The sequence below is a fragment of the Glycine soja genome, chromosome 4 (assembly GCF_004193775.1).
Source record: "Glycine soja cultivar W05 chromosome 4, ASM419377v2, whole genome shotgun sequence".
NCBI classification, from domain to species: Eukaryota; Viridiplantae; Streptophyta; class Magnoliopsida; order Fabales; family Fabaceae; genus Glycine; species Glycine soja.
The window spans coordinates 21,502,579-21,519,951 of NC_041005.1; the positions used below are offsets into that span (position 1 = coordinate 21,502,579).

The 17,373-nt window shown below is 33.7% G+C and overlaps 1 long non-coding RNA gene and 1 pseudogene across 1 annotated transcript; both read left to right on the forward strand.

Annotated features, from left to right (window-relative positions):
- Positions 1–17,373, forward strand: part of LOC114410670 — a 100,600-nt pseudogene that overhangs the window by 75,999 nt on the left and 7,228 nt on the right.
- LOC114409520 lies at positions 14,617–15,577 on the forward strand. The gene is made up of 3 exons (XR_003666105.1): positions 14,617–14,791; positions 14,909–15,063; positions 15,490–15,577. It is a non-coding gene; the product is annotated as an uncharacterized LOC114409520 (long non-coding RNA).

Below are 17,373 nucleotides of genomic sequence, written 5' to 3' on the forward strand. Positions count from 1 at the left end.
TTTCATATTTTTAGAATAAAAAAATTACAAATATTAAAATCAAAGCTTGTTCATTTTATGAAAACTAACAACATACCTAAATATAGAATCGAATATCAAATATTTAACAAAATATATATAGGGATTTGTTTAACAAAATTTACTTATATATATTTATCAAAAATCATAATGATTTACAATATTAATAATTAATTTTCTAATTATTATTATTATTATTATTTTATGTCCATTATTATTTCAGTAAAAAAAATGTTATCCATTATTCTACGTTATCCTCGAGTCAAATTCCTATTCCAGCATAAGAATATTAATAAAAAAATATTACTAGATAAAACTTTACGATAGATTCGTTAAATAATTGAAGATCCTTTTTTCATTAATAAAAGTAACCAAAATTTGTTTAACAATAAAGAATATTGGAAAGTGTGTTCTAGCCTTCTTCTATTCACTTTGATTTATTTTGATTAGTGGTCGTTCATTGCCAAGTGTAGAAATTAATTACTCACGCATAAGCATCTTGGATTTACTTTGATTTTCTCCATTACCCATCCCCTTCAAAGATGGAAAATTGGAAATGATTATGGGAGTGGAAATAGGTTAAAGGATTAGGGGTTTAGACAAGAGGGGTTCATGGTTTACATTATATCAGATTTTAAAAACTTATTTATTATTTATTAAATAAATCATGTTAAAATCTTTTAAAAATATTTAATTAAAACATTACTTTTCAAAATCATTTAAAATTTTGGCCAATATATTATTATTATTATACATTGTAAGACTATGTACCTTTTTTTTACAGAAAGACTATATACATGTTGATTTCATTGATATCTAATGATAAATTTATGTTTATTAATTTGTTTGAAAATTAATAATGTTGTTTATTTCGAAGATTTTAATATAAACTAGATTTTTAAGTTTTTAAATCATACTATGCTTTATCGAACTTAAACAAACTTATATATTTAATATATAACAAATATCTAGCTTTAAAATTAGAAAACAAATTAAGTTAACAATGCACATTGGATTTGTAGGAGAGAAAACGGGTCCAATACTAGTATAACTCATTCTTAGAAAAATGCAAAAGGAGTTTTAAATAAGACTAATGATGTCATTATAAAAAAAATCACCATAAATATGACTAATAATGTGCTTAATTTCATATTTCAAATATGAATTTTCATATTTTAGATGTAATTTTTATAAGCCAATATTATGGTTTTTATATCCTAAACATTATTTGGTTTTCAATATGTTTCCAAATATGCTATAAATCCTAGACAGAGGATTACAATCTACAATAATATATGGAGATCTTACCAAAAAATTAAAAAAAGAAAACAAAAACTAAAATTATGAGTTACAAATAAAAAGGAAAACCAAGGAAGGTGTGAGCTTCATTCTAGTAACATTCATTCTTATTTTTGCTGTTAGTTTTCTTCTGTTCAAAAGTTTCATGTTAAATTGATTTGCAGGTCCACAAAGCTGTTGATGCGTGCAAGAATGTTCTTAGAGAACTGCATAGCAACAAAATTACTGAGAGGGAGTTGGATAGGGTTAGTTATTGAAATGCTCAACTTGTCTCAACTTGTTTTTACATTACAATTTAGTGAGCAACACTTTTAGACAGTTTTTCTGCTAAACGTATATAGTATCCGTGTTCAAATTTGATTAATTTTATTCTTTTGTTCTCTCTTCGTATGAACAATTTAGTTTAGTAATTACTAGTTAGTTTGTAGAAATATTTTTTAATGAAATGACCATGCCACCAATTTTTATGTCATCATAATTCTTGCTTCCAAAAAGAAACATAATTAAAAATAATTAATAATTCTACATCGGTTCAGGCCAGAACCGATGTTGAATGCTTCATCGTGGGGGTAAGAATCTATGATGGTTCAGGATACACCTGATGTAGAATGATGACTTTCTACATCGGTTGTTAGGGAAACCGATGTAGAAATCTGGCATTCTAAGATGGGTTTAGGGATCAACCAATCTTAAAATGGGTAGATTTCTATATCAGTTGTCCTAATAATCGATGTAGAATGTCAGAATTCAACATCGGTCGCTCAACCGTCATTGTGTTTCAACGACACCGGGCTACAACGACGCATGATAACCGATGTAAAAAGGTGCAGATAACCGATGTAGAAAGCCTATTTTCTAGTAGTGATACTATGCAATTCATGCATATTACATTTGTCTTTCATGGTATTATAGTTCATTTGGAATGGACCATACTCAAACGATAATGAGTTCAAAATGAACTGCACAAGGAAATTTTCATCCACCACCATTCCAAGAGACTTAAGTTTTGCTGCAATATTTTTTATCTCAATGACATGTTCATGCATAGTACGAGAACCATCAAACTTCATGGTGGTTAAAGTACTCATTAATGTCTCCGCAAGAGACTTATCAGCAGTTTGGGAGTGCTCTTCCACAGATTTCATAAATTCTTTTGCACTTTCAGTTTTGGGAAGAGCAGACTTAATGTTACTTGCTACGCTCGTGTGCATAAGCATCAAACAAATTCTGTTTGACCTTTCCTAGGCCTTATAATGGGTTTTCTCTTCATTGCTACTAGCATCAGTAATAGCAGCAGGTTTTTCAACTTGAAGAGCCAAATCAAAATCTGACACACCTAAGTGAAATTGGACTTGTTCGCTCCAACCAGAAAAATTTAACCCATTAAAAACCGAAACAGACATACCAAGAGGATGCAAAGGTACATGAAGGGATACTACAATTAATACATAGAGTCATAAATTAAACTTACAATACAGATTGAAACAACAAACAACAAACAAATATTCTATGTATTCTAATGTTCTGCTTTAGGTGATACATTAATACACAAAGAAACATACCGATGCTAATAACTTTAACATTATTTGGTAAGACATATGCATTAATTAGAAATACTTATTATCTTTTGATATATAAATAAAACTAATAATGCATACATACTACCAACAGTTGATCACTCCTCACTGTAGTTACTTTTTGTGCATTTATGTCTCAAGGAAATTTTCAATGGGGAGTTTTTCATCGGAAAGCATACCGGGTCGTCAAGTATTTAAAATTGAAAACGGATGAATCCGAGTATCAAACACAGGGAACTAATGTTAGCCTGAATTGAGTTCAGAATCGAAGCATTGTTGAGAGAACATGTATAAGTGATAAATTCAAACAGAATTTAAACTAAACTTGTATGCTAAAAACTATAAAATGCAAGGTAAATAAAATGACAACAGTAGGTAGATATGTTGGGTCTTTCTAATAAACAAGTTGATGCATAGAAATATATTTCTCTAATCAATTGTTCTCTTGTGTTCTATGCTATAGCCTAAATTACTAAACCCTCGATCCCTCATCAGGTTGAATATCCAAGTTTCGTCCATAGATCCCTCATTTAAGACTACACCCAATTTAGACAGCCCTCTTAGGTTTAGACTAACTTAAACTGAGTTTCATTCGCAGATCCCTCATGTAAGACTAGACTCAGCTCAAGTATCTTACTAAAGTTTAGCCTAATTTAGCCTAAGCTTCGTCCGCAGATCCCTCATGTAAGACTAGGCCTAAACTAAACAACATTACTGTAACAGCATAATTAAAACCAAAACTTAACTCGCAGATCCCTCATGTAAGGCTAAGTTTCAATCCTGCTTCAATCAAGTTCTAAGGCAACAGTACATTTCCCAATGCTAAAGTCACCTAACTATGCACACAAATGGGTGATCAGACCAAAAGCATACAAACATTAAGCATTGAAGGAAGCATTGAACACAAAAAACATAATCAATTAGATATTGGGTATTTACATCAAGTGTTCATTAAAAATCCCCAACTAGGGTGTTTAGCCAGCCATTACAAAGAAACCCTAATAATAAATGAGATTAAAAGCAGAGAATGATAGTTCCATACATAAGAAGGGGGATTCCTCCTCCTCTTCTCAACATCTCACACTCACTCTCTACTCAATAATCTCTCAAATGACAAAACCTAGGCTTCAATGCATAAGTTGCTCCTCTTTTCTGCTTCTAGGGCTCTTTTCCCCAAATAGGCCCGTGGCTGCTCTGGAAATCTGTGCCCTGACCGTCTGTAGAAGCTGTCATAAAAGTGGTACCCTAATTCTGCACAAGACAAGCTTTAAATAGGCTCTGAAATCGTGACACTACGCTTAGCGCCACCCTCGCGCTTAGCGTGAGTAAGTGAAATTGGGCTTAGCACCTGATGGAAGCTTGCTTGTGGGGCTTCTATGGAGGCTGGATCTTTGAGCTTCAATGGAGTCCTTTAATGGTGATTTTCCACCATGGAGATGCAGCGAAAGACAAAGGAAAAGAGGTGAGAGGAGGCGCCATCCATTAAGGAATAAGCCATGGAAGAAGGAGTTTCACCACCAAGATGAGCCTTGGATAAGAAGCTTGGAGAGGATGGTTCAATGGAGGAAAAGAAAGAGGGAGAGAAAGAGGGAAGGGGGAGCACAAAATTGAAGGAAGAAAAAGGGAGAGAAGTTGAACTTTGAGTTGTGTCTCACAAGACTCTCATTCATCAAAGTTACAACAAGTGTTACACATGTTTCTATTTATAGACTAGGTAGCTTCCTTGAGAAGCTTTCTTGAGAAAACTTCCTTGAGAAGCTTCTTTGAGAAAACTTCCTTGAGAAGCTAGAGCTTAGCTACACACACCCCTCTAATAACTAAGCTCACCTCCTTGAGAAGCTTCCTTGAAAAGATTCCAAAAGAAGCTAGAGCTTAGCTACACACACCTCTCTAATAGCTAAGCTCACCTCCTTGAGATGAGAAGCTAGAACTTAGCTATACACACCCCCTATAATAGCTAAGCTCACCCCCATGACAAAATACATGAAAATACAAAAAAAGTCCATACTACAAAGACTACTCAAAATGCCTCGAAATACAAGGCTAAAACCCTATACTACTAGAATGGCCAAAATACAAGGCATAAACGAAGGAAAAAAACCTATTCTAATATTTACAAAGATAAGTGGGCTCATACTTAGCCCATGGGCTCAAAATCTACCCTAAGGCTCATGAGAACCCTAGGGCCTTCCCTTGGATCTCTGGCCCAATCTACTTGGAGTCTTCTATCCAATGCCCTTGCGGGGTAGGATTGCATCATTCCCTCCACCTTGGAAAGGATTTGACCTCAAATCCCGAGGTTCTTCATACTCTGGGGTCCTTCCCTCAACACCTGTAAAAAGAACAAAAACATATGTATTAGTGGTGTTTGGTATGTTGAAGTAAGGTAAGGTCTGAAAACCCATTTCCTGGGCATCTTCCCATGAAGGAACATGGTTTCTCACCAACTCAATGAGTGGTGCTACAAGTATAGAAAAATATGGGACAAACCTTTTGTAAAAGTTTGTTAAGTCATGGAAGCCCCAAATTTTTCTTATACTTGGTGGAGTGGGCCACTCAGGAATGACCTTTATTCTTTTAGGGTTCATGGGAACCCCTTGATCACTATTTGAAAAATTAAGAAAAGTAACGCAATAAAACATACCTTTTTCTGTATTTTCATATTGATTATTCCTTCCAAAAAGTATGACAAACCTAAGGTGTCCCATATGAGTACCTAAGTTTGTATTGAAACTAAAAATAAGAACAAACCTACCTAATGGGTCTAAATGTACACACACCATGAAGATGTTAGGTGTACGAGTGATTTTACAAAAGAGGGTTGGACCACTCAAAACATTCATCATACCACCTATTTTAGGGACTTGGTGCCTAATAATACCTATTTTGGGCACCAACAAAGCACAAGGATTTAAGCTCTTGCAAACCAAACCCTCATCCAACAACTTCTTTACTTGAGGAATAAACTCAAGCCCAAGAGGTGTGGCAATGCTAGCAAGTGTCTTTTTACAAAAGAGAAAATGTGGAGGTTGTCTAAGAGGGATAGTTTCTTTAATGTTTGCCTTTATTGTAAAATGAGTTTCCTTCTTAGCTAACCTCTTGGAGGAGACACTTACCTCCTTACACTTCTCTTTAACCACTAATGGTTGTCCATCTTCTTGGGGGTAGATTTCTTCACTAGATTCTTCCCCTTTTGCTTCTTCACTTTCACTAGAGGAAGGTGAAGTAGTAGCCTCATCTTGGCTACTATAAATGTCTTGGCCCCTCATAATCATGGTTTTTGTGGTGGGGCATTGAGAAGTAATGTGTCCTCTTCCAAGACATTTAAAGCACTTTATAGAGCTAGTTTTCTCTTGCATACTAGCCTTAGGGGCTTGCTTTTCTATTGCCTTCCCCTTATCATCTTTGGGCTTAGAAGGTGTCACCCCTAAGATGCCTTGACCTTGGTCTTTCTTTGGATAAGAGTGAGAGCCATAAGATTTTGAAGTAGACTTCTTTTTAAGTTGTTGCTCTACCCATATTTCCCAATCTAAGTTAGCCTCTACATTGTCCTTCCCATGGAAGTATGAGAGGTTAATGTTAGCCTCTTGAGGCTTTCTTTCCTTTTCTCTTCTATGGGAGTGAGGTCTAAGATGTGACCTATGCCTTCCTTCGTAATAGTCACGAAGTTCTTCACTTAGGCTATTGCAAGAGTTATGACTACTATAGGAGGCATGTTTTTCTCTTTTCATTTCTTTCACTATTTTTCTTCTTTCTTCCTCTCTTATTTTCTTTCTTTCATCTTGACTTATTTCTTCCACTCTTTTTTTCCCTTTTTCTTTTCTCTCTTGTTTTTCTTTCCATAACTTGAGGGAATTCAACTCATCTAAGATTCTAGATAAAGGGTCTTTATGACTAGTACCCTCGCCATTAACACTAGACGAATGATGACTCATGTTGGTTCCTAAGTTGTGGTTCTTTCTTGTTGGAGGTTTAAAAACAAAAGGTAAAAGAAACTATGGTTGAAGCTAGCCAAAATAAACACTAAAAGAGGTGTGAAAGATATGGTAAACAACTAATTGGTAAAAGGAAAGCTATCTAGGCGGTTTGGCAAGAAATGTAAACTAGGCAAATCCTAAGAGTGTTTGGATGACCACATTCAAGGTTCCCAACAAAACACTCACTATCCTAAGGAAAAATTGCCTAAAATTATTACACACAAATGGAAGTTTGGTAACCTATTGGAGGCTCCCAACATACTTCCAATGAAAGACCTTTTTGTTACAAAACTTGAAAGCAATGAAGGTAAGTAAATTGCAAATTACAAAATTACAAAACGGTCCTCAATTTTGGTGGTTGTTCTCTCTTTGGTGATTCACTCAATTTGGAATTCTTCTTAGTCCAATAGCTCTTAAGGTGGTTGGCCCTTCTTTTTTGACTCAAATTCTTCTAGGGATGGCACCAATCCTCCTTCCAATTTCCTATATGGCAACTCACAAACAAGGAAACAAATAGACAAGCAATAACCAAAGACCAAAAAAAATGAAATGAAAGCTAAACCAATGGAGTTTTAACAAGAAAAATTTTCAAGGATTATTCAACAATTAAAGCAATGAAAAGGACATAGAAGCAAGCTAGGACTCAGAGAAACTTAGAATGGCTCTAGAGTAGAGTAAAAAAACTGAAAAAAAAGACTCAAAAAACCTCTAGCTTTGGCACTTGTTTTCACAGTAATTTTCAATTGAAATTTCGGAACTAAGATTGGTATAACATAGGCACCAATTATAGAATAAATTTTGAGCCAAAACAACAAGCACACTTCCCTTTCACTTTTTTTTCAGGATACTGATTTTTTCTGCCAACTTGTATGATTTTTATATTTTTTTCCTTTTCTCCAAATCACCTGGTTCTTTTTTTATAACTTTGTTCTAGATGTCTGTAAAATTCAGTAAAAATTTCAGCTAAAAAATTTGAAGTAACCAATTCTTAGTAATTTTTACAAGTTTGTATGTCCAAGCTGCCAGCACCAGCGATTTTTTTTTAAGCATGGTATATTGATTGCCTTGGGCTTACTTTCAACCTTCCTATGTATGTTGAACTCACTAGTATTGTTTACCACAATTTTAGGAGTTCAATATTCACTTAGGATCAACATTTCAGCCAGCAATTCAATCACCAAAACTCAAATTCACAATAGACACAATCATAAGGAAACCTAAAAGTTCAAGAAAAGGTTCACAATCAAAGACTCTCTAAGAATTTTGCATGAACATGTTAAAGACTAATTAACATGAAAGATTTGACTCATATCAAATAATAGGCTAAGAGAATTTCATACACTCATGAACAAATGAGTTAGACAAAGAAACAAGAAAATAAAATTCAGCACAGCATAAGAAATCTTATGTGACAAGTTTCATGACTAGACATGACTTCTATGACAAAACTACAATAGGTGAACAAGTCACTCTAGATTTTTGAGGTTTTCTTCTACTTTAATATTTTTGTAAGAATTTTATGGTTTAGGTTTCAGCCACAAAAAATAACAAGACAAAACTCAAAGGAACCTAAACTCAACACAATTCATGGTTCAAGAACAAGAACAAGAAATTTGAACCATAGAAAATAAAATCTAGCTTCTATAGCAAGTTTAATCGGTGGAAACTCTAAAGAATCATGTTTAAAACATTTATCACAAGACATGTGAGGAGATACATGGAGAAAAAATGAAGAAACAACAATGGAAGAGAAGGTAAAGCAAAAAATTAATGGAGGTTTAAGGAGCACCTACTTGAAGCTCTTGTGCTCTGATTACCACTTGATGGAAGCTTGCTTGTGGGGCTTCTATGGAGGCTGGATCTTTGAGCTTCAATGGAGTCCTTTAATGGTGATTTTCCACCATGGAGATGTAGCGGAAGACAAAGGAAAAGAGGTGAGAGGAGGCGCCATCCATTAAGGAATAAGCCATGGAAGAAGGAGCTTCACCACCAAGATGAGCCTTGGATAAGAAGCTTGGAGAGGATGCTTCAATGGAGGAAAAGAAAGAGGGAGAGAAAGAGAGAAGGGGGAGCACGAAATTGGAGGAAGAAAAAGGGAGAGAAGTTGAACTTTGAGTTGTCTCACAAGACTCTCATTCATCAAAGTTACAACAAGTGTTACACATGTTTCTATTTATAGACTAGGTAGCTTCCTTGAGAAGCTTTCTTGAGAAAACTTCCTTGAGAATCTTCTTTGAGAAAACTTTCTTGAGAAGCTAGAGCTTAGCTACACACACCCCTCTAATAACTAAGCTCACCTCCTTGAGAAGCTTCCTTAAAAAGATTCCTAAAGAAGCTAGAGCTTAGCTACACACACCTCTCTAATAGCTAAGTTCACCTCCTTGAGATGAGAAGCTAGAACTTAGCTACACACCCCCTATAATAGCTAAGCTCACCCCCATGACAAAATACATGAAAATACAAAAAAAAAAGTCCTTACTACAAATACTACCCAAAATGCCCTCAAATACAAGGCTAAAACCCTATACTAAAAGAATGGCCAAAATACAAGGCCCAAAAGAAGGAAAAACCTATTCTAATATTTACATAGATAAGCAGGCTCATACTTAGCCCATGGGCCCGAAATCTACCCTAAGGCTCATGAGAACCCTTGGGCCTTCCCTTGGATCTCTGGCCCAATTTACTTGGAGTCTTCTATCCAATGCCCTTATGAGGTAGGATTGCATCAGCACCAGTCTCGAGCTTAGCCTGGCTGAAGGCACCTACTGTGCTTAGCGCACTGATCTCGTGCTTAGCGCGCGACTTTGATGCTGATGCTTTGCCAGATTCTCCTTTGCGCTAAGCACGCTGAACCTGCGCTTAGCGGTGGGTATGCGCTTAACCCATTGTTGAGCTTAGCCCAACTGCTACACTTTGCAATTCAAAACTTAGTCTCTTTTTCACCTGAAAATGTATAGATTTCATCATTAAATCCAATGTAAATGTTCTAGAGATAGAATTAACCATAAAACAAGATTTATTTACAAAAATCACTACAAAATAACCATAAATTGGTGAACTATACAAGCTTTGGAAAATGATTTCTATACAAAAGTTAGTCGTATGAAGCGACTAACAACATTCATATCCATATATTATAAGAACAACTAATCAACCTTTGGGTGATCCATAAATGTCTTATAATAATGAACTTCAATTAACCCATAAACCCACAATCTATAATTTAGCATCCATTCTATGGGTAATTGAAATAAAATTGTCACTAATTTGGAATTAAACAAAACATAAAGATTTGACCACTTTGGTGATTACAAATCTATCATATATTTAATCCAAATTACTTTATCCAATTTTAAATTGAAATTGACGTAAGGGAGAGATATTGAATTTTAATTCAAGACATTCAAAAATTGGATTCAAGGCATTCCAAACTCGAAAACAATTATAATATGCACAACGGAAAATCAAATGGTTTGAATAATTTTCCAATTGGAATCAGATTCATACAATGTATGGAAGAAACATCACTCATGGAGAATCATAAATTCAATAACCTATGGCTCTGATACCGTATGTTAGTTATAGATTTCATATGTTTATATTCAATAAATCTATTACATATTGTAAGGATCTTAGAATCTATGATTCCCTCATACAGTTTGAAAATAAGTAGAATTTATCTTGATCCATGAAAGACATAAGTTCTTCAATCTTCTTTGTCCCAATCTATCTCTTTCCTCTCTTTTATTTTCCTCTCACCTTCTTGATGGTAATTAGAGAAAAAACCCTTGTGCCAGAGTTAGAACCTTTTGTCTTTTATTAACCAACTTTCATCAAGTTAGTTATCAGAAGTTTATTAACTTCCCATAAGTTTAACAAAGTTCTATCAAGTTAGTTATCAGAAGTTTATTAACTTCTCATATTTGTCAATAGGTCCCTTTATTTTATTAAATCAAGTTTAGGCCCTTAATTCACACGAGTCACATTATTCTAAAAGAAATGTGTCATTCTCGTGCAGATTTTTTTTGGCATAATATTCGCAGGAAATTCCTGCAAATTTTACTTCAACTATATTAACTATAGGATTTTATTTTTCTGCAGATACAATTTTTGTAGGTATTTTTTAATTTCCTGTGAATCTTTTTATAGATTGTAATTTACAAAATTTGATTTTCTTGCGAGAAAATTTTTTGCAAATTTTAAATTGACAGGAAATTTTCCTATGAAATTTAAATACGTTAAAATGTATTATTCACAAAGTTATTACTTGCGGATTAAAATCTGCAATAAACACGTTTCATGAAATTTTTTAATTAACCTAAAGTCATAGGAAAAAATTGCATTTAATAGTGGAAATTCTAGTAGTGCCGGTTGAATAATGTGGAATGATCACAAAAAGAGAAACATATAATTTTATCAAATTTAATTAATAGATCTACTATCTAATTACAAGGAGTATTCTATTCTATTTATAAATAGCATATTGGCTGAACACATAATATTTGAAACAATTAATTTCTACGGATTTTCTTCTCTCATTTTATTTAAATTATTGATTATCGAATCTTTTTTATTTTTTTGCTGTTGATTATCGATTGTTATATATGCTTAATTTCCTTTTTTCAATAGAAGCTATATAAAAAAGTTACTTCAACAGAAACATAAAAAGTTGATCATGGATATAATAAGTTGATAAATATAATAGGTATGGACTATACGAACGAATTTAGTTTTTTTTTTTATTATATATATTTGTGTGTTGTGTTAAAATTAACATGATCAATGCAAGTGTGCATATAAACGTACCAGTTACTTTTAGGGTAAATAATTAATTTAATTCTAAAAAGTGAGATAATGTGACTTTAGTTTCTAAAATAATAAAATTCAAAAAAAAATAATTGGAAATATAATTTATTATTCATTTTATTCTAAAATATAAAAAGTTGTATAACTTCAGTGATAATATTAATATATATTTAAGAATTAAAATGATAATAAATAGTTAAGTATAAAGACTAAAGTAATAGCATAGGAACTTATTTTAATTTTCTTACTTTTAGGATTAATATGACAACATTTTAAGCTTTGAATCAAGGACTAATTTTTTCCCCTTATTTTAGAAAATGTTATGATCGTCCCTAAATATTTCTCAACAATATATACAACAGATTAACAGATCGAAATTCAAATTAATTAGACCGCATAAGTTTGATCATTTTGTTAGGTCCACTACTAAAGAATGCAATTGGCTGGGCATCAACGGGTGTTGTTAGGTGCACCCAGCATTATTGTTGGTACACCTAACATTTTAAGTGAATGGGCGAAAATGTTTTTCACTTAAAATATAAAACCTGTACATCCAACACTGTTCATGTGTTCCGTACGTTCCTCTTCCATGCATCATTTGGTTGTTTTTGCGACGACGTTCGAGCTTCTTCTCCTCCCGGTGTCGTTTGCTTTCCTTGTCAGTTTGTTTGGCACAAATCAAGTTGATCTGTATGACGCATACAGATCAACATGATCTGTATGACGCATACAGATCAACATGATCTGTATGAGATCCGTATGACCTTTTTTAATTCAAATAAAAAATTTAAAATTGGTATTTGTGTTTTGAAAAATGTTTTTAAATAGGTAGTTTTTTTGTTAGTTTTTTTTATAAAAATAGGTATTTTTTGTGTTTTAAAAAATAATATGTATGATTGCATGGTGTTATGAAATGGTTATAAATTTTAATAGTAAATATATGAATTTTGTAGTTGTTTATTTTATTTCAATAAAAAATAGTCATATATTATTTAATTATGTAGTTGTTATTTTATTTATGAATTTTGTGTTTTAATTATGTAGTCATATATGCTATTATGAAATAGTTATAAATGGTGTTATTTTATTTCAATGAAAAATAGTCATATATTATTTAATTATGTAGTTGTTACTTTATTTATAAATTTTGTGTTTTAATTATGTAGTCATATATGCTATTATGAAATAGTTATAAATGGTGTTATTTTATTTCAGTGAAAAGTAGTCATATATTATTCAATGAAAAATAGTCATATATTATTTAATTATGTAGTTGTTATTTTATTTATGAATTTTGTGTTTAATTATGTAGTCATATATGTTGTTATGAAATAGTTTTAAATGGTGTTATTTTATTTCAATGAAAAATAGTCATATATTATTTGTATTTATAAATTTGGTAGTTGTTTGTGTTTATTTTAATAGTAAATATTGAATTTGAGTAAAAAATGCATGTGTGTCAAAATTTGCAGATTATGGTTAGAACTAGAGGGTTAGGTTGTGCCTTAGGCAAGGCTATAGGTAGAGCCCTGTGGAGAGAGGATCATCATCATTCTGATGATGTTCTCCAACGGCAAAGGCTTACAACATCCGCACATAGGCAACGGGAAGCTGCCCCAGTTGATGAGGATGCTCCTGACGTGACTGAAGACGTACATACACATACTGAAGAAGTTGTTGATGATGCTGAGGGATTTCCAGGTGGGCCATGTGACCCATCAATGCTGACTGACTATGGTGACCATGTTGCAGTCATCGTATGGAATGGAGAGGTATTTAAATTTTTTAATTAAATTTATTTGTTAAGTATTTGTTATTATTTAAATTTGTCATAATTTTAATTATTATTTTTATAAGTTGTCGAATCATTTTTTTTTAACGAAACGTCCTGAATTGAAGTTATCCTCCAATGGAAGCAAGGTTCAAAAATTTGGGAGGCCTGCTCCTGAAATTCAAGGGCTAGTCGCTGTCACAGGATTAAGTCCTTTGATCGCATATTCAGTGGACAATGGTGATCGGGGACTTATATCCGCTTTTATGGAGAGGTGGCATAAGGAAACTAGCACTTTCCATCTTCCTGTTGGAGAGCTGATCATCACCCTGGATGATATGGCCTCTCTGCTTCATCTTCCTATTATAGGCGCATTCCGTAGCTTTGAGACTCTGCATGTCAACAAAGCGGTCTTGATGTTGGTGGAGTTACTTGAAGTCTCCGGAGAGGAAGCTAGAGCTGAGACAACACAATGTCATCACTACTAAAAAAAAGCCATTTTACGACGCGCGTTCGACATCGTTCCCGCCATAGACGTCGTAGTAGGAGTAGCGGTGGCAATTTCGTAAATAAGTTACCATTTTTAGTCCCATGTGCAAGGCGCGTGACACATTCAACGACGTTGGCCGTGGGTGCCCGTCTTTGTAGGCAGTGCGCAGGTAAGTTAAGACGATGCACTTGAAAACACCGTTGTAGAAATTTTGAATTTTGAAGACGTTGTTCTTAAGCCACCGTCGTTAACATTGAGGTATATAATGTTGTTTGCGCTAATTCATGAACACTCGCGCTCGAGCTCCTGCTTCCCTGTTTCTATGAAACCACGTGTCTACCGTAACCTCGTCGTGACCTGTGGCGTTTGCCCGCACCCCCGTGACCTCGTCCGGCATCTCGTCTTGTGGCGGCACCGCGCAAGCCAGTGAGTACCCCTTTTCAGAGTTGTCATAACACGGCTGTGTTTTGAAGGTAAGGTTGTGGATGTTTGAAATTTCTTGTGGATGTTGAAGAAGTAATTATTGTGCACTTGAAATGTTGTTGTAACTAGGTTGTTGTTCAAATGTTGCCTTGCCCTAAAAAAGTAATGTTTGAATGCATGTCTTTAGGAACCCATTAAGATAATGTATTCGTGTTTATGCTCCCTAGCTCTGATAGAAATTGGCAGTTTCTGAGAGTCACTTGCTATAGCACATAATATTTGTCCACAATCTAGTGTTCTTAAAAAAGTTAAAATGAATTCCTTCTCTGTTTTGTAGGAATTGAAGCTCGGGGTTTCATTTTTGGTTCTCCCATTGCACTGGCAATAGAAGCAAAGTTTCTACCATTGAGGAAACCGAAAAAATTGCCTGGTTTGTTGTGATTCTTAATTTATATAAACATGAAATCATAAATTATGTCACGTATTATTATTGACACAAGTGCTTGTTCTCTCAGTCCCTGTTAACAAAAGGTTGCTTTGGTGGCAGGCAAAGTTATTTCTCAAGAGCATATTCTGGAATATGGAAGAGATTGTCTTGAGATGCATGTTGGTTTGGAGCTGTTGAACCTGGTGAGCGTGCTTTAGTTGTTGATTATTTGATTGCAACTGGTGGAACACTCTGTGCAGCTATGGACTTACTAGGTAAGTACTTGTACAAATTCTAATATAAATTGAGAATGATTATGTTTAGATCAGCAAGGGATATGCAATGTACTCCTTTTAAGGGTTGAGCAAATGCTCCCCTTGAGCTAGACAGCTAGTTCATACTTTATAGGTTGAGTTAGGCTCAATCCAGTTCTAATAGGTTATATAACAGTATGCCTTTTTATTACATCTTCCATTGCTTTAAATACACACACACACACACACACATATATATATATAGGACAATCCCGAAAATTATGATATTGAAGAGCTAACTGGAAATGAATCGGTAGTGAAATGGTCAATGTCAGTCACTCTATTATCTCTCTTTGTATATTAATAATCCCTCTACCTACCTGTCTATATATTACTAACTTGCAATTAGTGAATTAAATTATTTATTTTGCTTTCATTTTCTTGCAGGATTTGATGCTTGGTGTAGCTGATCTTCATACACTAGAGGCAGTGGCTACTGCTGAATCTGCAATTTCCACTTTTCTGCAATCTGCTGAATTTGCTGCTGCTGAATCTGCTGAATCTTGACTGCTGAATTCTGCTGCTGAATGCTGAGATTGTTCAGGTAAACTGCATTTTTCATTCTAACCAACCATAAACCGCATCCATTTATTAAGAAAGATCAAGAAGAAACAAGTAATACTAGAAAACAGAAAACATGAGATGCAGATTTTGTCACTTTGGTAGCATCCATTGAAAACATGAGAAGAAACAAGTAATTCAATGAAAACCGCATCCATTCATCTCTTTGCTAGACACTACATTCATAACGTTGTCACCACTAGTAGCATCCTCTTCTAATATTTCCTCAATTTCTTCTTCATCAAAGTCTTCCTCATATAGTTTCTGCGGCCTCCCTCTTCTTTTTTGCTTAGGAACCTTTTCTTCTTCTTCACTTATGGCATCCTCCTCATTGCTAATAGTTAACTTTTTACCTTTTCCTCTACTTCTACACATAATCTCAAAATTCTATAAAATATTTTTTTATTTGTAGAAATTGAAGATAATCTTAGTAGATTTATAATAATTCACGTATCTTGTTCAGCGTCCAATTGAGCTAAACTTGCTAGACAATCCGAGAAAATATGATCATACAAACTAGTATATCTGCCAAAGAAAAAAGAAATCAAAACAGAGTCATTTTTGTTTTCAAATTTAATTCTGAAAACTTTTCATATGAAGTATTATCATTTATGACTATAACTCTTCTAACCAAAAATATCAAGACACAATTAAATTGTACTTTAGTAATTAGTACTTCTGATTTCAGGCTTCGATTTTCATTCTTTAGTCATAGAAAATAAAATTGAAGCTTAGATCAGTAATCAAAATAAGTTGAAGACAAATTCAGAGGTTGAGTAATGAGTATTGAGATTGATATCCCTGAAAAAAAAAACTAAATTGGGAAACATAGGAATTTGATTATTCTGCATAATAAATCAACGAAGAAAGCTTGAACTAGGTATGTTTTCCAATCCAATCTAAACACAGAGTTCTTCAAAATAAATCTAAAACATAATAATAATAGAAATCAGTGTTAAAAAGCTAACTATGGAGAAATATTGAATTACATATTGTTATACAAATCCAAGCTCATTGAAAAAGAAGAAAGAAAGAAGAGAAATACTGACCACAAGAATAAGCAAGATGCCAAACCAAACAGAGAGAGAAAGATATTGTTTTGACTGGATCCATATTCTCCTGCACAAACTTTATTCTTAGTTCCTTTTGTGATTAATTTCAAGGAGATAAGCATAAGACTAATAGAGGATTTCATTGAATTTCATTTTTAGCATCATATATGATTCAATGAAATTATATAATCCTTTTCTGTGCAAGACTCATCTACAACTATCTTGACCTAGCTTAGTTGGTGCATCAATGTGAAACATGCACTTTAGCTGTCTCAGTCCACTCTGAAAGAATTATTAGGAACTATTTCTCTCTCACTAATTCTTTGAGGGTGGTTTGTCTTGTTGCGAGTTCAATGGCTGGTGTTGGTTCTTCTTCTTACAAAGGCAATGACAACATTCTCTTCTGCTTTCACAGCAAGTCCAAGACAACAACCTTCATTAACGGATGGCAGCTTCGAAGTGGTGGTTTAGCTCTGCTCTGTCAAAACTGCGGGTGTGTTTTCTTTGTCCTCTCTTCTCTTCTTTTTTCTTCATAATGTTATTGTTTTTCTTTGTTTCTTGGGTTAGTTTTTTCAACTAATGTACAATTTATTATAGATGCATGCCTTGATGATTTTATATATATTACTAATCTTTATAAGTTCTTGATAGATTTATG